Source organism: Theropithecus gelada, chromosome 16, assembly GCF_003255815.1.
Source record: "Theropithecus gelada isolate Dixy chromosome 16, Tgel_1.0, whole genome shotgun sequence".
In the NCBI taxonomy this organism is placed as follows: Eukaryota; Metazoa; Chordata; class Mammalia; order Primates; family Cercopithecidae; genus Theropithecus; species Theropithecus gelada.
The window spans coordinates 68,383,936-68,408,817 of NC_037684.1; the positions used below are offsets into that span (position 1 = coordinate 68,383,936).

The following is a 24,882-nucleotide window of genomic DNA, read 5'->3' on the forward strand; positions in this document are numbered from 1 at the left end:
AGTTCCAGTTAAATTGCAAGTTGCATTTAGGAAATTTAACTGTCTTCTGTCCAACTGTACAAATCTTCACCACTTAGTGACAAAATAGAGTCCCATCTTAATAAGCTAGATTCCTGCAAGATTTCCATGTCATAGTAAATTGAAAGAATTGTGTACATGTGAGTTACAGATATCAGTGGTTATTTCATTTACTGGATTTTTAAATTAAACAATAGAAATAATATTGTAGCGTCTTAGTGAAAATATTATTAGAGCATCTTAGTTAATATAAAACAGTACCTTCAGAACAGTATTTTACATTAGCCTTCAGTTGAATCTAAGTGATGTGAAATATTAAAAAATCTCTTCTTATTTCCCATCCTAACCTATCATGAAAATGAAGGCCAGTGACTGTACTTTTATAACCATGTCCATAAAAATAATTTTGAGCCAGTTTCGATATTGAGAACTGTAAAGCAAGTGGTGTAAGGTATGACTAAAAAGCTGACAGATACATTATTTAAAAAATAATAATAATTTCTCAACAATTTGCATCTAGACCTTATTAAGCTTAAAATACTTTTATTCTTCCCAAAGAGGCACTTTTATTGCTCGTTTCTTTCAGAATTTGGTATCCATTGTATTTACAAACAGTAACAAATTGGTAGAAGGTAGTGTCTTGCAAAAGAGATGCTTAAAATATTTTTAAAACAGCAATGTCCAGAAGGGAGTGGGGTGTGGTATGTGTATGTATACTTATACTTTCACTTGTAGCCTTAGAGGGAATGAAAGATATTTTAAATAAGAAGTGTAGTAACAATTTATTTTTCTCGATTATCTATCAATTTTATTAGATTAGTGTTCATAATTTTATACTTCTTGTTAGAGCTCAGCCTAGAGTCCCACCCTTTTTATCTTCTCTGAAACGGGGCTCTCATGAGGAAGGAAACTTAGTATTTATTAATTAGTCAGAATTTCAGCAGCAAGGAAACAATTCTTAAAAGAACCTCCTTCCTTATTTCTTAGAATTTGTAGTGAAAGCTAGTACAAAACTAATTATTTAACGTAGCTCATTTCTGTTACCGTAGTTACTAGCTGAACCATATGTTTGAAGTCTAAGAAGGAAAGGATGTAGCAGTAATCACCAAACTTACCAGATATTTCTTTTTCCAAAGCCTTTTTGGACAAGGAGAAAGACAACCTGACTTAAATTAGAACTGGAAAAACATTCATCTATTTGTACTGTCTTCCCTCTGGAGTCTCTTTATGTATGTGGAATTCATGGAGCAAAATTTTTTAAGCAATAGTAAACACAGGGTGGAAAAAAACTTTCTTCCAAAGTTGAGTTCAGGTTTTATTTTTTGTTTTGTTCTTAACTAATGTTTTATAATAAACCTATAGCCAGCTAGGTTTCTCATCCTTTGTTTCTTCTCAGCAAGTATTTAAAGTTTGAAAGGACATGGTGATAGGTATTTTTACCTTATGGTAGAATCTTTAGAGCTTGATTCTGGTATGTAAAAATTTGAGACCCAGACTTTGTTGGAAGTTTTTTATTGTACAGGTCAATTGTTCTGGGTTAGGAATAGGTAACTGCTAGCATTGTTACTGGTCAGAGATAACTGTTCTATTACTTAGAACAGCATTATCTCCTCTACCTTCCCAGCCCCTTCCAAAAGGTATCCTTTTGTACTCTTCCTCTGAGTTGTTTGCCATCAGCACTAAAAGCCATTGTTAGTTTCTGTTTAGGATGAGTACTTGCAGTTAGAAAAACATAACTTGTAGTTTGTGGGAGTTTTGAAGTAAGATATCTCTTACCATTTACATGTTTTTTTCTCCTAAAATTTCCTTGAACTTTAATAATTACGGATGTGAATATAAAACTTGTTCATGAATTTAGGAAAAGATAAGATGAAATAAGCAACCTAATGAAGTTAAGATATGTCACAGGATCTGGTTTCAGATCTCCTTGGCATTTGATATCTCCTGGATTGCAGGATCCTTTGCAAGATTTAAAAAAAAAATTGTAAGAGCGTTCTTTTTTTCTGAGAACCAACAGTTTAAATAAAATTCCAAGAAGTGCCAATTGGCTGTGGTAATTTTAGTAAGGCATAAGGTAATATGGAGTGAATGTCAGATTAAAGTGCACGAGGGGAAGTCATTTTAGATAACCTGCGTGATGAAATGTTTCCCAGAAGAACAAGATTTTACTGCATTTCGAAAGCCAGGCAGGGAAGGTTAAGTGAAGACAAGAGACAGTGGCATTCTGGTGAGCGCATATGTACAAGAGAAGTTTTGGGAACCATGTGTAGATGTGTTTAATTGTAGCAGAGATGTTATTTATAGATTACCTATTTCTCTCTCTCACTGAAAGCTTTTAGCATGTTTTCTTTATTCTTGATATTCTGTAATTATATGAGGATAAGCCTCAAATTGCATCATCTTCCCATGTATCAGATTAATCCTTTTAAAGATTCATGTATCTCTTTTTCTGGGAAAATTGCTGCTGCTTTCCTTTTGGTACATTCCTTCATGTTTTTCCTATCACCTTCTTCTGAAACGTGTTACTAGGATGCTGGACTGTCTGTATCCCCTGTATCTTAGACTTTAAAAAAAATGTGTTCCGTCTCATTGTTTTCTTACTCTGTATTCTGGGAGATTTTCTTTATTTTCCATCCCCTCTATGGAATCTTGGCAATCAGTTTTTTTCCAAGAGTTGATTGTGGCATTTTCTTAGGATTCTATTCTTAATTTATGGATGCAAAATAGGGAATTAAAAAATTCTTTTCTGTTGTTTGAATTATTGATTTCCTCAAGGGTCAGTTTTTCTGACCCTTTTCTTTCTCATTAGTTTTTTTTCACATCTTATAATTTTTTTTTTTTTTTCATGTCTTGTTCTTGATTGTTTCTTGAATGGGAGCTTTGGTTATGGATCATCACCTGGTGGGCTTGGCTTTACTTTTCTGTGAGTATTTTGAGAGCTAGCTCTTAGGCCAGGAATATTACCAATGCTAGAATTAGTAGAGCCAACATTCACCTTAGGAAGCCTGGTTCTCTCTAGATATGTTTGTTTTCTTTGAAAACATGTCCCCTTTTTATTTTAGGGGAAGAGTAAAGAGGAAAAGTGGAACTGACTAGATTTTCTAGTGTTTTTTGTTTGTTTGTTTTGTTTTTTTTTAAGTGGCAGAGTCTCACTATATTGCCCAGGCTGGTCTTGAACTCCTAGACTCAAGGGATCCTCCCTCCTCAGCCTCCCAAAGTGCCTGGCCTAGACCTTCCCTACAGAAAGAAGTTTAATTAACTCCGGTTTCTAGGCTTTCATTGCTTCTGACCATGAATTCTCTCTGATCCAGGGTTCCATTGGGACCATGATTTCTCTCTCATATTCGCTGCATGTCTGCCTCCTACCATCTGTTACAGGTTATAGTTTTTTCTCTCTGTTTATTTTTAAACCTTTTGTTATGGAAAATTGCAAAAGTAAAAGTAAAGTGGTAGATGAATCTGTCTTTACTGTCAATCAGCTTTAACAGCTTCAGCAGTTAGTAGCATGGCCATCGTTGTTTTATCTTTTCCTCCAACCCCTTAGTTTTAACCAAATCTCAGATGTTATGCAATCTATAAATATTTTAGTATGCATTTATAAAAGATAAGAGCTGCTTTTTAAAGACATAATCATAGTACCATTGCTACATCTAGAAGAATAAATAATTCTTTAATATCATCAAATAAGCAGATGACCTCATTAGTTTTTTTATTTTTAATAGTTTGAAGTAAGGTCTATACAAGGTCCTGCATTCTATGCAGTTAACTGATCAGTCTTTTAAACTAGAGTTCCTTCTCTTGAAATCAATTAGTTTTTCTTTGTGATACATTTTTATCTACTCTCAGGCATTCAGAAATTTAATTCTTTTAATTTGTTTGTTGCTTATTTCCTTAAAAAAAGGATTTTGGAGGGGGGGTTCTTGGAGGATGAGGAGACAACCTGAACAGGAAACCTTGATTTTTAATTACCATTGATTAAAATTATAAATATTTCTGACAGAAAATGCATATTATAATAGAGACTCTTGTACCTACTAACGTTTTGCCCTTTGGCTTTTAAAATGGAAGATTAAACTGGATAGCCAAAGAGTACAAAGAAAGAGCAAAGGAAAAATGTGTGGCTACCTTTTAAATTTTCATCAGGTTTGGATTCTACTAGACACTATAAGTCTTTTTGATACTCTAGGGATATTCTTATAAATGTGGCCGGCTTGTGTCAAAATCATGTTGTGTATATGAATTTGACAAACAGAAGTAGATATTCTGGTAAACATTCTGTGTTTTCATGATGGTGAGTTATGGTTGAGTGCTCTCAGTGTACTGAATCATTTAGAATGTATTCAGTACAATTGTTATTCTGAAAGAACAGCCCTTTTATCTTCATAACATATCACAATTGTCAAGAAGAAACACTAGCTTAAAAGTTAACACTGGAAATAAATAGTGATGAATGCAGATAACGTTTTGGGGCTTAAGCGTTTTGGAACCACACGTTTTAAGTTTAAAGGGCTCTCTTTAGACCAAAAGGATCTCTAGGATCTCCCATATCTTTGTTTATTGCATTGGAACAGACACTTAATTGTGCTGTAGAACATCTAGGAGTAGTTTAAAGAGGTTTCAAAGTCCCTAGTTAATAACTAATATTCCTCATATTTCTTGATGAGCCTTCTCAGTAGAACTTTATCTTAAAACTTAGAATTTCTTCTTCTGTTGGTTAAATTGTGAGAACTTTGTCTTTTAAACGTTGCTGTCTTAGAATTAATGATGAGGCCAGGCACAGTTGCTCACACCTTCAATCCCAACACTTTGGGAGGCCGAGGCAGGAGGATTGCTTGAGCCCAGAAGTTCGAGACCAGGCTGGGCAACATGGCGAAACCCCATTTCTACAAAAATAGAAAAAATTAGCCATGTGTGATGGCATGCGCCTATGGTCCCCCCAGCTACTTGGGAGGCTGAAGTGGGAGGGTCAATTGAGCCCTGGAGGTTGAGGCTACAGTGTGCCACTGCACTCCAGCCTGTGTAGGAGTAGAGACTCAGTCTCTATTTAAAAATACAATAAAAATTTGTTTTTTAAAAGAAATAGCAATGGGTAGAAATTTAGGAGTCTGGATTTCTATCCTTGCATTGTCGTTATCTCTGTGACCTTGACTTTATCACTTAATTCTGATCTCAATTTAGGCATTGAATTAGAATAGCGGCGTACACTATTTTATGTAATGAATTGGGAGGGGAGAGAATTAAGCCAGCTTTGCACTACTTTCTTTAAATAAAGTCTCATCTACAAGACTGATAGGCTAAAAAGGTAAAGGAGGACCTTCTGTGACTGACTTGTTTGTGAGGTGGGAGAGAGCTTGTAGCGTTGTCTGCCTTCATTCCCCAGAATAGTCCCAGGACATCTCTGGTGAATTTCTAAGTGTGAATACCTCTAATCTACATGAATTTGGAAGGTTTTTTCTATCTCTGAAATTTTTGAAGCAATCATGATACTATGAAATCTCTACATTTCTGTAGTGGAACACTTTTACAAAATAGCAGTAATGGTAGAAGTATTTATGGGTGTGTATTAGTAGATGCTGTTTAATCTCAAATGTGTTAAATACTATGGCGTGTGTGTGTGCGTGTGTGTGTGTGTGTGACTGGTTTGGCGCTACTGCTGCGAATCTTTTTTTCTTACTGTAGTAAATACACATAAAGTAAAAATTTTTATCTTAACCATTTTAAGTATACAGTTCGTTGGGATTAATTACGTTCACATTGTTGTGCATTTGTCACCATCATCCATCTCTAGAACTTTTTCCTCTTCTCCAGTTGAACTTCTGTACCCGTTAAACAGTAAGTCCTTATTCTCCTTCCTCCCAGCCCTGGCACCCACCATTCTACTCTCTGTCTCTGTGAATCTAACTGCTTTTTAGGTACCTCTTGTAAGTGGAATCATAACAATATTTATTTTGTGTCTAGCTAATCTCATTCAAAATAATGTCTTCAAGGTTCATTCATACTGCAGAATGTATCTTTCTTCACCCTTTTTAAGGGTGAATAATTATTATTTTATAGTTATGTGTATGCAGCATTTTGTTTAGCCATTTATCTGTTGTTGGACATTTGGGTTGTTTCTACCTTTTGGCTCTAGTAAATAATGATGCTGTGTTTGGGATAATCTTTAAAGCTTAGATCATTGTACTTCTTAAAGTTACGGTTTAGGGATATTCAATCTTATCTTTAGTCCCACATTGTACCTCAGCGTACCTGAAGCTGTGGTACATTTCCGTAAGTCAGCAATTCACTGGAGAAGTGATTCTCTACAGAGGTAGCAGTGGTAATAGAAGTGGTAGAACTGATTCTCTTTGTGGGCGCTTTCCCCCTTGAGATTCACATTCCGTTCAAGCTGGATGTTTATAGCTGAGGTGGTGGATGCTAATTCTGGAATATATATTTGCATAGATTAATGATACATGCTGTTGAGTTGTGTGCTTTTGGTATTATAAATTGTCTTTGTTCTTGAATGAAAGACCGAGGCAGACATTAGAAGATAGCCCTGGGTTTTTAACCAACAGTACTTCCAAGTGCTGTTCCTTGAAGATATAGCTGACTTCTTAGCTGTTGATGAGTGTTCCAACCATTTCTAATCAGGCAGTTATGTTTTTGAGTTCTGATTTCAATCAGAATATTGTAAGACCTTTTGCCTTTGTAGTATGTATATTTCTGGAAACTTTTATCTATTATTAAGGAAATTTTCTATATAAAGGTAACTTTTTTTCAGTGTTTTTTTTTTTTTTTAGTCTACAACTGAGTAACAGTATGATTATATTATTGTTCTTGAGCAAATTTGTTTTCCCCAGAGTAAATAACCGCCTCATTTATGGTTCACTGTGAATCTTCTCTGAACGTAATTAAATACATCAGTTGATCATTCAGTTCTTCCCCTCTCCTCCCCCACCTTTTTTTTTTTGAGTTAGCTATCTAACCATACTCTTGCTTTAGTCTGGAGTGGTTATACTTGAGGCCTGCTTCACAGGGCTGTTGCCATTGTTTTGTGAATGCCTGATTCTGATTCTCTGTTTCTGGGATTTTATCTTTTTGTTTTATTTTTCGCGTTCCCACTCTCATTTTGGTGGAGTGTATATTCTAAGTCTTCCTGAGATAATAATTCTTTCTTAGTAGTTTTTAACTATTTCTTAAGCTTTTTGGTGTTTGTGTGCCTGAATATGCCTTTGTCTTTTTTCAGACAGGGTCTTGTTCTGTTTCCCTGGCTGGAGTAAATGGTGCTATCATAGCTTGCTGCAGTCTTGAACAACTGGACTCAAGTGATTCTCCTACCTTAGCCTCCTGAGTAACTGGCACTACAGGCATGTGCCACCATGCCTGGCTCATTTTCGAATTATTTTGTAGAGGACGGGGTCTTGCTATGTTGCCCAGGATGGTCTCGAACTCAAGCTGTCTTCCTTCCTCGGCCTCCCAGAATGCTGGAATTACAGGCATGAATCACTGCTTGGCCTTGAAAATGTCTTTAAATAAATAACCCTCATAATAGATTAGCAGTTTTATTGGGTATAGAATTCTGGGGTAGAAATTTTTTTCCAGAATTGTGTTTGTATTTTGACAATGTTTTCTGTTTTCCATGGTTACTTTGAAACATTAGATGTGACTTTGATTCGAGAACCTTTGTATGTAACCTCTTTTTTCTTTTGTGATTTATTGTGGGGCTTTTTCTTTTTCCCCAGTGTCTGAAATCTTGATATATTTGCATTCTTCCCCCCGTACACCTCCCCTGTTCCCTTTTCCCAGTCTTCTCCCTCCTTCCCCTCCTCCCCTTACCTTTCTTTTTCCTTGTAGTTTGCTCTCAGTGGACTCTTTCAATCTAGAAACCACTCTTTCATTCTAGGAAAGACAATTTATTATTCTTTTATTCATCTGGGATGTGTGTTCTTCTTACATTGCTATATCGATTCAGTGAAATCCCATCAGACTTTTAAAATATGTATAATGTGACATTTTGATTCTAAAATATGTATGAAAATGGAAAGGACCTAGCCAAAAACAATTTTGTAAAACAGTAAGTTGGAGGACTTAAAACAACCTGATTTCAAGGTTGACTGTAACACGATCAGCCTACAAGTACAACCTACAAGGTGCAGTAATTAAGGCTTGGTGGAAGGATATTAAGGATAAACAAATAGATCAATGGAATGTAATAGAAAGTCCAGTAGACAAACACACATGTATAGTCAATTTATTTTTGACTTTGATGCTTGTACAGTTCAATGGGAAAAAAGATAGGCTTTTCATGGTGATGGAACAAACTGGAAAAAGGTTTGAAAGGATAAATCTTAATTTCTACTTCACACCATATGCAAAAATTACCTCAAGATGATTTATTGACCTAAAAGTAAAAGCAAAAACTCTATAAAGCTTCTAAAAGAAAACATGCAAAATATGTTTATTGTCTGGCATGGGCAAAAATTTCTTTGATAGGACAAATAAACTACTAAAAAATAATAAATTGGATTGTATCGAAATTAAAAATTTCTGCTCATCAAAAGTTTTTAAAGAAAATAAACAGGCAAGGCTAGGCGCGGTGGCTCATGCCTGTAATCCTAGCACTTTGGGAGGCCGAGGTGGGCAGGTCACTTGAGGTCAGGAGTTCAAGACCAGCCTGACCAAAATGGTAAAACCCCATGTCTACTAAAATACAAAATTAGCTGGGCGTGGTATTGCATGGCTGTAACCCCAGCTACTTGGGAGGCTGAGGCGAGAGAATTGCTTGAACCTGGGAGACGGAGGTTGCAGTGAGCAGAGATCGCACCACTGCACTCTATCCTGGGTGACAAGAGCAAAATTCTGTCGAGGCGGGCGGCGGGGAGCAAGGAGGAGGAGAGGGGTAGGGGGAGGGAGAGAGAGAAGAAAACATTCACAATGTATATATATCTGACAAAGGACTTTTGTATGTATAATGAACTACAACTCAAAACAAGCCAGTTTACTTTTTTGTTTTTGAGACAGAATCTCTGTCACCAAAGCTGGAGTGCATCATAGCTTACTGCAACCTTGAACTTCTGGGTTCCAGCGATCCTCCTGCCTCAGCCTCCAGAGTAGCTGGGACTACAGGCACATTCCATCACGCCTGACTCGTTTTAAAAAATTTTTTTGTAGAGGTGGGATCTTGCTATGTTGCACAGGCTGGTTTTGAACTCTCCTTAAGTGATCCCCCTGCCTCGGCCTCCGAGAGTGCTAGGACTACTGGCATTGAACCACTGGGCCAGCCCAAACAACCCATTTTAAAAAATGGTTTAAAGACTCTGATAGACAGTTTACAAAGAAGGTATTGGAATGGATAAGTATGTGAGAAACAGCCGTAAGAACATTAGTAATAAGAGAAGTGCAGACTGAAACAAAAAGGTGATACCACTACACCTCTACCCGAAGGGCTAGAATTTAAAAGACCAGGCCATATCTTGGCAAATATGTGGTGTAAGCAGAATTTTCCTGTATTGTTGAGGAAACAGAAAATGGTACAGCCACGTTAGAAAACTCTTTGCTAGGTTTTTAATAAAATAAATCAGCACCTGCCTCCTGACCCAGCAGTCCTGCTTGTTGTTATTTGCCTAAGATGAAAACACTCTCAGAAAGATTTGTAAGTGAATGTTCATGGAAAGTTTATTCGGAATAGCCTCCAAATTAGAAAGAACCCAGAGTGTTCAATAATGGAAGAATGAAGAAACAAATTGTGGTATATTATTTAATAAAATACTCTTCCTCAGTAAAGTGGAGAAAATACTGATACCTGCAACCATATTGATGAATCCCTGAAAATGCTGAGCAGAAGAAGCCAGACACAAAAGAGAACATACTGATTCTATCTCTGTGAAATCGAGAGAGGCAGGACTGATCTCTGGTGATTGAAATCAGATCAGTGTTTGCCTCTGGAGGAGATTGACAAGAATGGCACCAGGGAACCAGGGAATTTTCTGGGGTGATGGAATGCTCTATATCTTGCTATATTTTGTGAAATAGAAAGGTGCCTGCATTGGCAAAACTCATTGAGCCACATATGCTTATGTTTTGTGCATCTCACTATATGTAAATGATGCCTCAATTTAAAAAGCAATCCAGAACAATAACAATAATATATATACATTTATTATTATTATTATTATTATTATTGGGTTTTTTTTGAGACGGAGTCTCGCTCTGTCACCCAGGCTGGAGTGCAATGGTGCGATCTCTGCTCACTGCAACCTCCGCCTACTGGTTTGAAGTGATTCTCCTGCCTCAGCCTCCCGAGTAGCTGGGATTACAGGCCCATACCACTGTGCCTGGCTAGTTTTTTGTATTTTTAGTAGAGACAAGGTTTCGCCATTTTGGCCAGGCTGGTCCTCAGGTGATCCGCCTACCTCGGCCTCCCACAGTGCTGAGATTGCAGGCATAAGCCACTGGGCCTGGCCTAATTTTTGTATTTTTAGTAGAAACGGGGTTTTGCCATGTTGGCCAGGCTTGTCTCAAACTCTTGACCTCAGGTGATCTGTCCGACTCGCCTCCCACAGTCTGGGATTACAGGCTTGAGCCGCCGTGCCCGGCCAGTAACAATAAAAATTATATTGATAGTTTTTTTAGTCTCTCTGAACAGTATTTGTGGTTTTCTGTCCTTGTTCTCAAAGCACCTATACATTTCAACAATTTAGATGACCTGATACATATGTGAACACTGTGTTTTTATTGAATTCAGCTTTCATGCCTGTGGAACAATATTGTGATCAATTTTATTTCTGCCCATGTGGTTTCCCTTTTCATGATGTTTGGAAGAACCCTTCTCAAAAATTCAAAAGAGTGAAATTTTTAAGAAGGTTATCAAGTTTCTTTTGAGGATTAGTCTAGAGTATCTGTTGCACCACATCAGGTATAGTGTACCCCTAAGTAGCTAGAGTTCCCTAAAATGTGTGGGGACATGTTTTCAGTGTGCTTTAAAAATAACATTTCTTTCTTTTTTTAATACAGAAAAAGTATAAAGAAGAAAGCCAAAATGGCCCATTATCTTATCATCCAGGTAGTTCATGTTACCCTTTAAAAAATCAGTAGTACCTGCTTCTGGTAAGATAATTCAGTTGGTGCAGAAAGTTATAAAACAAAAAATAAGCTTCGTGCCCTTAATATTTATTTCCAAAGATAACCCTATTAAATGTAAAATGCCTTGCACAAAAGCTTATTATATGTCAGAATACATAATAATTTATATAGATCCTTAAAGAATATTTACACACAATAGCAGCTTTTTTTCTGCACTGTTTTGTAGCTTGAGTTTTTATTGACTTAATAACTTAGTACGTCTTGAAAATATTTCTGAATTAACCCATACCCTTTTCCTCCTCCTCCTCCTCTTCTTCTTCTTTTTTGTTTTTTGAGTTTTTCTCACTCTTGCCCAGGCTGGAGTGCTGTGGTGCGATCTCAGCTCCCCGCAACCTCCACCTCCCAGGTTCAAGTGATTCTTGTGCCTCAGCCTCCCAAGAAGCTGGGTTATAGGCATGCACTACCACACCTGGCTAATTTTTGTATTTTTTGGTAAAGATGGGGTTTCACCATGTTGGCCAGGCTGGTCTTGAACTCCTGGCCTCAAGTGATCCACCCGCCTCGGCCTCCTGAAGTGCTGGGATTACAGGGGTGAGCCACTGTGCCCCATGCACATATCCTATTCTTAGTTGTATAGTATTCATTTCATTGTATAGGTGTATTATGTTTCCTTATTGATAGCTATTTAGATTATTTTCATTGTTTAATTAAAAACAATGTTTTAGAGGACAACTTTGTGCTGGTGAAATGTACTTTTAAAAATTAACCAATGTTTACTTCTTCATAGATTGGTAATTTTCAGCCCTTGTCATAGGAGAGACTGGAAGTAGCTGTGTCTTCTCAACCTTGTTACTATTGAGATATTAGATTGGAAAATTCTTTGTTGTGGGAGGCCATCGTCCTGTGCATGGTAGGATGTTTAGTTTAGTGGCGTCCCACTAGATGTCAGTAACACAAGCTCCCTACTAGCTGTGACAGCCAAAATGTCTGCAGACGTTACCAAATGAACCTTGGGGTGCAAATTTGCTGCTTCTTAGGACCACTGGTACAGAGAGCACTGCAGGTTTACACAGATGAACCTTTTTCCTGACTGAGGAGCTGCAGAAGTCAGATATAAGAGGTGTATTCCTTGGGGTTTGAATGGATGCCAGAAAAGGGGAATTGGAGAAGGGCTATAGGGATATCTCATAGAGTCCAGGGAGAACATCAAAGCTTTGGGAGCAAGTCATAGTTGCCAGAAACCAAAGCAATCCAGTACGTGTTCTTTCATACATTTAGCAAATGTTTGTTGAATGTCTGCCTTCTGCTAGTTACTATGGTGTGGGCATAGGTATTTCATGTAGAAAAAAGAGATGTGATTGTTACTTCATGAAGCTTGAGATTTAGAGGTAGACAAAGGTGTGTGTGTGTGTATAAAATTATAATCACCTACGTGCTATTAAAGGAAGAGAACCAGGTGCTAATGAGAGAATGAAATATGGGCCTAATTTAGAAGGAGGGTGGTGAAAATGTAGTCAGTGAAGGCTTCTAAACCTGAGTGAATTTTACTAGATTTGGGGGAGGGATTGATGAGTGTTCCAAGTGGAAGGAATAGCATGTATTTGAAATTACCAAGGTGGGAAATATTCAACTTGTCATGGAATGGAAGGAATGGCAGTTCACATGGAAGATGACTGAATGAGAAAGGAAAAACAAATTTAGATTAAAGTTGTAGAGACAGTTAGATGTGGAGAGATGGGCCACATAATATAGGGCCTTGTAGATAAAGAGCTGGATGACATCCAAAGTGTAGTGGGGAGCTATAAGCAGTTGAGTGATTTACAATCTAAACTGATTATTTACAGTCTAAAGTAATTATTCTGGCTGCTGTGTGGCATATGTATTGAAAGGAGGTAAGAATATAGGGAGACCTGATAAAGCTGTGGTAATATAGCTAAAGCATAATAGTCATCTATTATGACTTTAATAATATTAAATTGATGACAGTTGAGGTAGAGACTGTGAAGAAATTTTGGAAGTAATTAATAAATATTGGTGATAATTTATAGATGATGACAAGGAGGAAGGTGTTCATAGTGACTTGTAGAATTCTGGCTTGAATTAATGGGTTCAGCTGCGATTACTGTGATGGAGACTACTGGGTATGGAGCATCCATAAATGGGGGTCATAGGGCAAGATTGAGTTTTAGATATACTGAGTTTGAGATACGTGTGACATATTTTATTAGTGATGTCAAAACATACATATATATAGTGTGTGTGTATATATGTATGTGTATGTGTACATGTGTGTCTGTGCTTATGTGCATGTATCACATACTGTGGTGTTGAAAATATGAGTCTGGTGCCAGAGGTGAGGTTGTAGATTGGAGATAAAAAGTTGAGAATTGCTGGCATATAGATGAAAGAGTTGCCTAGGAATAGAGAGTGAGAATGTATTTTGATGAGAAAATTGGGTCCAGGGCTGAGCCCCAAGAAAATCTAACATTTAGAGGTTGGATAGAAGAGGAGGGACAGGCAAAAATTAAAAGATGCTTGATAATTAGGAAGCAAATTGGTAGTATGTGATGTTATAGAAATCTAGCATTGTTTCAAAGTGCAGTTGGGAAGGAATTATGGTTGGCTATGTCTAATGTTCTGAGAATGCTAGTAAAGCTACCCTCTTGGCAAAAGCTCCCAAGTTACACTTTAAACTACTCTTAATTTCTTACATACTTGGGAAGAGGTTTTAGCTGTCACTGGAAATTGGAGCCTAAACAGGGAAAGGATATCATGAAAACATGTAGCCTATAGATTTAGGGCAGTTTTGCTTACCTTTTCTTGAAGAAGCATAGCCCAGAAAAACTGTTCTAAGAGTAAACTTTGAGTACAACTGACACAGGATCAGCTCTTAGGAAACAGTCAATAGCAGCGTGATGCAAACATGAATGTTTGTCTTGTCCTCTTTAATGTTACTCTTTTCCGTGGTGATAAAACATTTCTTTGTATTTTATAAATCAGTACTACCTCAAAATACTGCAGACTTATCTAATTTGTCTAATACATTCTGTTCACTAAATATGAATATCAGAATTTGAAATTTTCTATTTACAGTGTTTGAGCCATTCTTCTGGACATTTCATTTTTCAGTTCTTCCTTTTGCCTCATCTTAGATCACAGCAAAAATACTCATTTGTTAGTAGTGCCAGGAAGCAGGCAGTTTCCATGGTAACTGACAGACCGAGTTTACTGTGGAAATTTCCGGAATTAACAGAGCTGCATTGCAGAAGGATGCATAAAGCAGTATTCATCTAGAGATCGTAACAGTACGGACAAGAAGAACAGTTGCAGTGGTGTGCAGGGTATGTCTTACCTTTATTTTCCTGTCTAAGGAAGATTAGTCATATATATGTGTGTGTGTGTATATATATATATATATGCTGAGGAGACAGTAAAACAGCTTGGGGCATTTTAGTATATGCTGGCTTGATAGAGTCAAAGTTGCTTAGGAAAAAGAAGGAAGAAATGATTTGGGAAAAAAGGTATATTTGATAGCATTGGGAAGAAATCAAGATCAGATGATTGAGGTAGAAGAATGTGATAGTGAAATAAGAGGAGAAAACATACTTCAAACTAATTAAATAATAAAAGGTTCTTAGAGATAGCGGTTCTAGGCACAAGAAGATATTTATTGAAGGAAAATAGTAGACATTGTCAAGTTTGAGAAATCAAGTTCTCGTGTCCAGGAAGAAGAAATCTGTTAAGATAATTACCTATTACTTGCTGAAAGATAGGTAGATATGAGAGATGTCCAAGATATTAAACAAGGAAGTTTGCTGACATCTTAGTGTACTTACCTCAGTGATGAGAGAATCCTAGGAGGGTTTCTGCCCCTAATTCCACTCCCTGTTGATTGGTGGGGGATTTTCAAGAAAAATTCTGAAATGTATCTTGAGATTAAATTCTGGAAACAAAACTATAGGATTTGGGCAGATAATTGAAGGTGCCTGTCATACAGAGCATAATTATAAATTTAAAAGAAAAAGGATATAGAAAATATGATTTAGATTATTTGCATGATAGGTGCAATTTAGGTTGCTAGATATCATTTGGTATCATTTATATCATGTAGTCAGCAAACTACAGCTCATGAGCTGAATCCATCCTGTTTGCTTGTATTTGTAAGTAAAGTTTTATTGGAACATAGCCACACCCATCCCCGCAAAGCCTAAAATATTTGCTATCTGGTTCTTTACAGAAAAAGTTTGTAACTCGTGATTTAGATGGTGTACTGGATTTTTCAAGACTTCTGTGAGATTACCACAAACTTGGTGGCTTAAAACAACAGAAATTTATTCTCTCACAGTTCTAGAGGCCAGAAATCTGAAGGTGTTGGCTGGGCCATGCTTCTCCCAAAGGTTCTAGGGGAGGATCCTTCCTTTCTTTCAGCTTCTGGTACTGCTGCTCTTCTTTGGCTTGTGGCAGCGTAACCATAATCTCTATCGCCTTCTTCCCCTGTGTCTGTCTTGTGTGTCTCTATCTTCTCCTTTTCTTTGTTTGGTCTCTTATAAGAACAGTCACTTTATTTAGTGCCCACCTAATCCAGAATCTCTTTTTTGAGATCCTTAATTTCATCTGTAAAGATAGGTTACTTTCTGAGATTCTGGATGGACATATCTTTTTTGTGTGTGTGTGCAGATGGTATTGAAGAACTGGGTTTTGGCTTAAGTCACATTGTATATTAGGGATAGCCAGTTCTTAGTGTTTCCTTTGACCTGCTGGAGAAGATATTAAACCAGGTTTCAAAGGCAAGGTGATAGAGGCATAGTTGAATCATAGAAGATAGCTTTTGTGACACAAACATAACCAGTAGAGTAAAGGGAGTACTAGAAAATTCACAGGAGAAAGACTACTAAAATATTCTCAGAAAGCTGATGAAGACCAGTGCCTGATGCTTCATATCGTTCTCTTCTTGTCTCTTCATATTTTTCTCCACTTAACTCCCACCTCCAAAAAAACAACAACATGAATTTGAAATTTTAATGAAAAATAGTTGGCACGAAAACAAAAATCACAGTTTTGAGGGATGGCTCATGGCTAAATTATGGCACCGGGAAATATATATATATGATTCAAAAGAAATAGACTTAATAAGCAAGTAGAGGAGTGGCAGTGTAGAAAGTATACACCAATGTAAAGACCAGTGAACCTGAGACTTGGCTGTTGTTGAGAGCCTTCTTGTCATTGTGGGAGTATACAAACTGTTGGCCTAGGCAGGAGAGAAGGTCTGTGATATTTTTCCTCTTCTCATATGGGCATATTTGTAAACCTAAACCATAATAACAGTGGTAGATATCTATCTTTGCATTCCCTGGAAGTCTCATTTACCATATTTGGGTATATTCTGAAATGTTTAAAAAGTGATGAATTCACATGGTGAAGAATCAAATAGTAGGCAAGGGATTCCAGTGTAGGTGCTGGAGCTGCAGAGAAAAGCCACCTAATATTGCCTATATTCTCACCTGCACACTTTGAAATGAAACTTCTGATACAGACTTTACGGAGATGATCATCAGAAGAATTAAACAAATGGTTAATCCAAATTAGGGTTCACTAAGAGTAAGTAAGCAGTACCAAACTAGCCTAATATACTTTTTTGAGAGTGTTACTAGGACTGTAGAGCAGGAGTTTGGCAGAGACTAGGTGTATCTTGATTTCAACCTTCATGGGCACAGAGGAGGAAGACGAAGCCCAATACAGTATTTTCAGGAAGTTTCTTAGAAGGACAAGAGTGAAGTCTGCGTTTTCTTTCTAATCAAATTCTGTTAGTCTGTGACCATGTATATTCTGAACACCAAATTGGAAGCCATGGGAATGAAAGTTTTATTTTCTTGCTTTAGCAAAACATTTGAATTGTCTGCCTAAATAGCTACATAGAAAGACGCAAATTCCCTTGAATCCAACTACAACTAGACTTTAACTCTTAATTTTTCTGTTAGTATCATGAGTATATGATAACAATATCATAAGGAACTAGAATAAAATCAGGTGTAAAGCATAGATTGGGATTAAATTAAGCTGGTTGATCATAGTTCACATGTACAGGCTAAAATTTAAGCAGTATAAGGTACTCATGAATACCCTAGATTTCAAGTCTTTGTATGATGTAAAATAAATGTGTCTATATATAGAATTTATTTCTATAAAATTGTTTTCCTTTTCTCGTTGACATGTTTAGGTAAGTGTCTCAAAAATAATAAAAGTAAGCTTGAGGATGTTTAATAAGTAGGTGTTCAAAACACAACTCACATAGTAATAGTATTAAGAATTAGCTAACAGATCACAAATGAAAAGTCGTGAGACTCTTGGTTTTTAATTTGCTTTAAGAACTAAATTTCTGACTTTGTAAAAGCAATTTGAGGTTTGTAGTGCAAAATGATATATGAGTAGCAGTGTCCTGCTAAAATATTTGTTAAGAAACATAGATGAAAATATGAAACACTGAAAATTAAGATAACTTAACTCCCTATAGGATCTAATAATGGATTCTAATAGTAACACATCCAGAATAAGGAAAATTTTTACCTAGGGTTTCTTTTATAGCAGAGGCTTCATCCCTTTTCATGTTTATTTCTTCTCCTGCCCATACTAGTAACTACCAGAAAAAAACTGGGGAGGGATGGGAAGAGGGAGGAGAAATGGATGCTGACGAATTTTATCTGGGAAGTGTGGTCATTATGAGTAAAGTGTTCTAGGTGGAAGTAGAGAAGGATTGTAGTAACAGTATAGTGCTGCTGTGCTGCCCAGTATAGACTTAGGATTGTATTTTTATGTTGCTGTTGTCGGTTCAGAATACGGTATTAGAGACCAAGGAAGTTGGAGAGAGGAGAATTTACCATGGGAGCAATGAGTGCTCTAATTCGTAATATACTAGATCTAGATATCTCAAATCTGCCTTTGAACCATAGGCATGTAATGGGCAAATCCCTATCAGACAAGTAGAGTGCAGCCCAAAGATAATCTTCTTTTTCTTTCTCTCCTTCTCTCAACAGTTTTATCGAGGTATAATTGGCATAGAATAAACTGTATATATTTAAAGCATGTCATTTGCTAGGTTTTGACATATGTGTACATCTGTGATGCCATCACCATAGTCAAGTTAACATATCCATCATTCCCAGAATTTCTTCCTTCTCGTTGTAGTGGGTTTTTTTGTTTTTGTTTTTTGTTTGTTTTTTGAGATGGAGTCTCACATTGTCGCCTGGGCTGGAGTGCAGTGGTGTGATCTTGGCTCACTGGGAACCTCCGCCTCCTGGATTCAGGAGATTCTCCTGCCTCAGCCTCCCGAGTAGCTGGGATTACAGGTGCCCACCACCACGCCCAGCTAATTTTTGGTATTTTTAGTAGAGACAGGGTTTCACCATGTTGGCCAAGCTGGTCTCAAACTTCTGACCTCGTGATTCGCCCACCTCGGCCTCCCAAAGTGCGGGGACTACAGGTGTGAGCCATTGCGCCTGGCCTCTTGTTACAGTTTTTATGTTTAGACATTTGATTTGGTTATTCTTTCTCTCTTCCACGTCTATATTTAACATACTCTATCCATCCTTTAGTTTTTTAATATATGGAACGTAGTAAATGTTTCATTGTCTTTATTAATTCTAGTATTTTTGTCATTTCTGGGTCAGTTTCAATTGATTGATGTTTTCCTCTTCATTACGGGTCATGTTTTTCTGCTGTTTTGTGTACTGTGGTCATTTTAGGTTGCGTGCTGGAGATTATTGTGTGATGGCTGTTTTTGTATTTTCATGACTGTTTTTGAGTTTTGTTCTTTGGTTAAGTTACTTGGAGATACTTTGATCCTTTCAGGTCTTGCTTTTTAGCTTTCGCAGATGAGACTACTCTAGAGGTAATTTTGCTTCACTAGTAAGGTAAAATCCTTCTAACTACTTTGTTGGATTCCAGTCAGGAAGTTTTCCACTCCAATGGCTAAGAATAGGAACTGCCTTGTATGAGCCTGGGTATGAGTCCCTCTTAATCCTTTTAGGTGGCTGCTTCTTCAGGCTTGTATAGGTTCCTCACAATCATCCACTGATCAAGGAGGGCCCTCTGCATATCTGTGGGGTTCTCTTTCTGTGTAGCTCTCTCTTATCCTGTACTCTGCCATGTGAACTCTGGCTACATTGGTCTCCCTAGATTCCCAGATCCTTGTCCTCAACACAAGGGCACTGCCAGGATCTGCCTAGATCCCCCTCCCTGTATCACAGTTGGTGAACTCTTTAGGCAGTAAGCTGGGGACAATTGTAGGGCTCATCTTACATATTTCCTGTCTTTGTTTCCTGATGATTTCCAGTGTCTTCCAGATTGCCTGTACATTCTGTTTTTTTCAGTTGTTTTAGGTATGAGGGTAAGTCTGTCTCTTGATACTTCATAGTAGGACAAGTGAAGGTGCCACATTGACTCTCACTGTGAGACGGAAACAGGAATTGTGGAACTAGGGAATAATATCTTGAAGACTTTGAGAAAGAGCATCTCCAAACAAGATATCTTGCAGGATTCAAAATAGTTTCTTACAATAGTGACTGACATTCTTAATACAGTGAAAGAAGTCATGGCATTTATAAAAATGGATTGGAAAAATCTCAGGGAGAAAACAGACTGGATGGATAGGCAGCAAGATTACAGAAAAGGGACAGATGAGGGAAAGACATAGCTAGGGACCTGAAAAGCACTGGTAGAGTGAAATCCCTTTTGATGCGGTTGTGAATATAAATGATACTACACGACAGCAAAAGAATTTGAAGGCAGTCATTGAGTTGAAAGCATACCAATTACTGAATTTCTTAAAAATATAAATTCATAAACACAAGGGAAGGTAAACCACAAACTGGGAAAATATTTGCAATGCAGGACAAGGGTTGATGGTGTTAATAGGTAAGGAACTTGTTAGTAGAAGCAGCGATAACAAAACAAACACCTGGGCTAGGAAGGCTCAGGGGTGCTATCTTAGTCAGTTAATCATCAGAAAAAAAGACACATTTGTTCACCAGATAGCATAAGAATGTTCAACTCTAGCAGTTGAAAAGAATGATCTAACTCTTAACACTTTTCAAATTGGCCTGAGGAAAAAGGTGCTGTTGACTAAGTACAGTGGGCACCTTTTGGCTGATAGTACTCCTAAATCAGTGCAGGCTTGGTACGCAGCCATTCCAGTAGTGATACCAATTATTTAATGACTGTGTTAAAATATGTTAAGTGAAATCTGTAAGCAGTAGGTATAATACGCTATTTTTGCAACCTATTCCCATAGTATAGAAAGATACAAAGTAATATGTACTAAATTGTGAATATTGGTTTTTTTCTGGATTATGATTGATTTTTCCATTTTCCTTTTTATCTTCTACCTTTGTAGCTTTAGGAGGGATTTTAGATTCGGTAATCCGGTTGGAAAAAGCAGTTCAAGTTCTGGTCCTGCTGCTGAATTTGCACAGCAAACACACTGCATCTAATAGAGGGTAGGGGTGAAGGTAGACGACGTGGCTAGAGCTGTCCTAATAACCGTACTTGACTGGCCACTGTATTTCTTTAAAAAAGCAATGCTACCTGCCTATTTACGAAGTCCCAGGCAGCTTTATTAGACATTGTATAGAAATACAGCTTTTCTCAGTGTCCAGTCTGATTGATGTTCTGGGACATTATGTCACGGTTCTTTGTGTGTTTGTGTGTTTTTTTAATCTGTAGGATTTCAGAAATTTCAGACTAGTAAATTAGTCTGGGTCAATGAAAGGACAACTAAAAAACAATAATTTTAATTCAGTATTAAATTTAGGTTAACAGATACATTTGTCATTTCTAGCCAGAAGATAACAATCAGGAAGGATTTCAGTGCAAATATGTAGGCTTAAAAAAATTAGTTTTCAGATTTTAATCTAACAAGATAAATCTCTGATATCAAAATATAATTTCTGTATTGAATTGTACTTTTAATAAGGCCTGTATTATATGAATTCATGCCCTATATTAAGTATTCTATCTATAATCTTGCATGTTTTGAAAAAGTTAGGACCATTCATATTTCACTTCTTTTGAATGTCTGTGACATCTGTGGCAGTTTTTCCGGGTGTGTGTGTGTGTGTTTTCTCTAGAACGTGGAACTGCTAAGTCTCTGGGAACCAAGAATTATTAGATGTGGAATAGTAAGGCTCTGAAATCAGGGACACCAGAGTTAAGAATTTTTTGTGTGTGTGTATTTTTTCTGTGTGTGTATTTTGTGTGTGTGTATCTTAATCAGATTGTATTGCCTTATTCATGTGTTTTTTGTGGGGTACTGTGGTATGGACTAGAGAACTTGTAGTGACTCATGAAGAAACCTTGGAATGACACATGAAGGATGATAGGAAAGTCATTCTGAGGCAGGATGCTTTACTGAATTGTTTTCAACCAGGGTATCAGACATCAGGAATGAGTTCAGGAGAATGAAAACGTGTTAGGTGCTCTACAGGTTCAGAGACACTTCTCCAGTAATGAACTATAGAAATGACCCCTGAAAGTATAGTCTTAAGATTCTATTCAAGGAAATACTTTTGGCCTGTTGTCTAGAACTGCTCTGTGGATTTGGAGACAGTTAGCAGCATTGGCCCCCAGCCACTAAATGCTAATTGCACTTCCCAGTGATTGTGATGACCAAACTGCTGCTGACGCTGGAGGTGTCCGGGCACTACCTTCTTTGAGAGTCATTGGGAAATAAAATAATGCTAGGGGCTGTATTAATTACAAGTAAGTTTGTTTGCATCTAAACAACAACCAGGATAGGAACAAATAGTGGCTTAAACCAGATAATTTATTTCCCTTTTCCATAGAAAAGTCTGGAGATAGGAAGGCTAGGGTTGGTGTAGTGGCTTCATTGTTATTGGAGTCAGTGCTGTTTTCTGCTCCATCATTCTCAGGACATTATTTCACTTCTGCAGGGCATTGAGGGTGGCTGGAGCTCTAGTCATTACCTACATTCCAGGCAACAACAAGGAGGTTGGAGGAAAAGAACAAGAGTCTTTTTTCCAACTGAGTTAGCTCCTTTTAAGTACTGTGTTCCTATTTTCCACCTCTAACTGCAAGGAATGTTGGTGACTTAGCTCGGGCTGCAAAATACCACACACTAGGTGGCTTAAACAACATAATTTATTTCTCACAATTCTGAAGACTGGAGAGTCCAAGATTAAGGTGCTGGCAAGGTAGGTTTTAACCTGAGGCTTCCTCCCTTGGTTTACAGGTGGCCACCTCTTACTGTGAGCTCAGATGACCTTTTGCACATGTGAGAAGAGAGTGAACTCTGTGGTCTCTCTTCTTGTAAGGACACTAATCCCAGTGGATTAGGGCCCCACCCTTCATTAACCTTCATTGAACCTTCATTATCTTCTTATAGGCCCTGTCTTCAGTACAGTCACGTTTGGGGTTAGGGCCTTAACATGTGGATTTTGAGAGGGAACACAGTTCAGTTGATAGTAGTTGGGAAATGTAGCCTTTTAGCTGGGTGCATTGCTGCCCCAAGTAAACGAGGATCTTGTTAGGGAGGATGAAGAGGAGAATGGATGTTGGGTGACAGCTGATAGTTACTGCCACTGTGGCTGTTGTCTGAGTTTTCCAGGTTGGTAATGAGAACCTTGGGGTTGGAATCCTATGAAGTGTTCATTGGAGGCAGGTAAGGGTGATCTGTATAAAATAATGCACAGAAAATTATGAAGGGAAAGATGAGGGATTTTAGGAATTATTTTTATTTTGGGGAGTACATAGTAGGTGTATATATTTATGGGAGTACATGAGATGTTTTGATACAGGCATGCAATGTGTAATAATCGCATCATGGGAAATTGGGTATTCGTCCCCTCATGCACTTATCCTTTGTGTTACAAACAATCCAATTGTACTAGGAATTATTTTTGATAAAATATAGTCCCCATTCTCAAGAAAGTGCTATCCCGAGGAAAAGTCAGGGAACTTTTTTTTTTCTTTAAGAGTATAATTGTAGGGAAATATTTATCAGCAAATAAGGGCAACTTTGCATCTTTATTGCAAAGTTTCTATTTTTCACCAATCTTCTCATGAGGTGTGTTTTCTACTGTTTATGTTCTTTCTTTCCTAGGCCGCTTACATAGTTTAGGACAGAAATTGATTGACTGCAGAGTTTAATGGTAAGGTTCTGGTCTGGTTCCTGTATCTAGTCACTCCAGCACTGTATCTGTGTATAGCCCTTCTGTGGAAGCCATTGTGGTTGTACCAACTGTTAAAACAATTGCTGTGAAATGGACTCAGTTTTACTGGAAAGATTGCTAGCCCAGTATAAAGATGAATGTATGAACATGGCTTGCTGATGTCATAACCGTGGCATGTTTTTCTGTGTTTTTACAGCACTTTTTCTTTGTAAATGAGAAACTTGGAACTCTGGGTAGGAATCACATTCTCCTCTTTTAACAGCTTTACTGAGATATAATTCACGTTCTGCAATTCACACATTTAAAGTGTATAGTTCAGTTGCATTTAGTATGTTTACAGAATTGTGCATCTGGTACCTTATTCAATTTTTGGATATTAGCCCAAGTAGATACCCTGTATCACTTAGCTTTCAACCTGTTCATTTTCAAAAAGAAAAAAAGGGACTTTATCCAGGAACTATACAAAAAAACTACAGTGAGCTAAACTAATTAGTAGAGATATTCCATAAATACTAAAATTTGATCTTTAAAGTAATAGAGATAATATTGTAACCATTTTCATTCTGTAATTTCTGTATAGTAATGAAGTATCTTTCATTTCAGTTCTCAAGAATGCTAGCATAAGTATTATATAGCGGTGTAGTCATGAAAGTCATAGTACCTCATCTTTACCATATTCTCTTGGTTAGAGGCAAGTCACAGGTCCCACTCACACTCAAAGAGAAGTACCTACACAAAAATATGAACACTAAGAAGGTGGGGATCATGGGGACTTCCTGGAGCCTGTCTGCCACAGCCCCTCAATTAGCGAACACTTTATAAAATTTTGCTTCCGATTTACAAGTAATCTTAATTAACTTTTTTTCAGCTTCCCTCGGTGGTAGATTGGTGCTGTATATTTCACCAGTAATTAAACTATGCCATTGAGATAGTGTTTATTTGCCAAAGATTATAGAACAGTAATCATTATACATGGAACTTCTTCATGTTAGAACTTTTTTCAGGCTTAATCGTCTACTTCATGAAAAAGATTACCAAGAAAAGTTTCCTATTTTTGCCTAGACCTGAGTTCCTTCCTAAAAGATCAGTTCCGGCTTCATCTTCACCTAAATGGTCACTTATGCTACTGATTTCCAGGCTGCTTGTGACTCTGGATGCTAGAGTATCAAATAATATGGGTGAAAGGATTTTGAACTGAAAAGCACTTGAATGAATGAAAGCTGGTGTTATCACCTAGTATGATTTGAAAGTCTGTTACTTGGAACACTGATACAGTAAATTGTTATTTAGACCAAGTGTATGAATCTTTGAAGTGTAACTTTGAACCTTAATATTAGAACATACGATTATTCTCGGGGTGGGGGTAGATTTTAAAGTTCTAAGTTTTTGGGGAACCTTAAAAGTTGCTACAGAAAACCATTCTACTGATTGGAGAAAACATTCCTAAATTTTGCAAGAAGAAAAATAAATGACCAAGCACATAAACTTTTCCTGTTGGTTTCATAGGATCAGAGTTAAAAAGAAATCTTGATCATTTTGTATGAAACTGAAAAATGTAGTTGATATTTAATGAATTGTTTTCATTGTGTGTGTGGTTGATAGTTTGTTCCTACACATTGGG

At 37.3% G+C, this 24,882-nt stretch overlaps 1 protein-coding gene and 1 pseudogene across 2 annotated transcripts in view; one reads left to right on the forward strand and one right to left on the reverse strand.

Moving 5' to 3' along the window:
* MAP2K4 (mitogen-activated protein kinase kinase 4) overlaps positions 1-24,882 on the forward strand; it is a 121,169-nt gene that overhangs the window by 33,836 nt on the left and 62,451 nt on the right. The gene's annotated exons all lie outside the window — the stretch shown is intronic.
* On the reverse strand, positions 21,537-21,614 carry LOC112610530 (annotated as a pseudogene).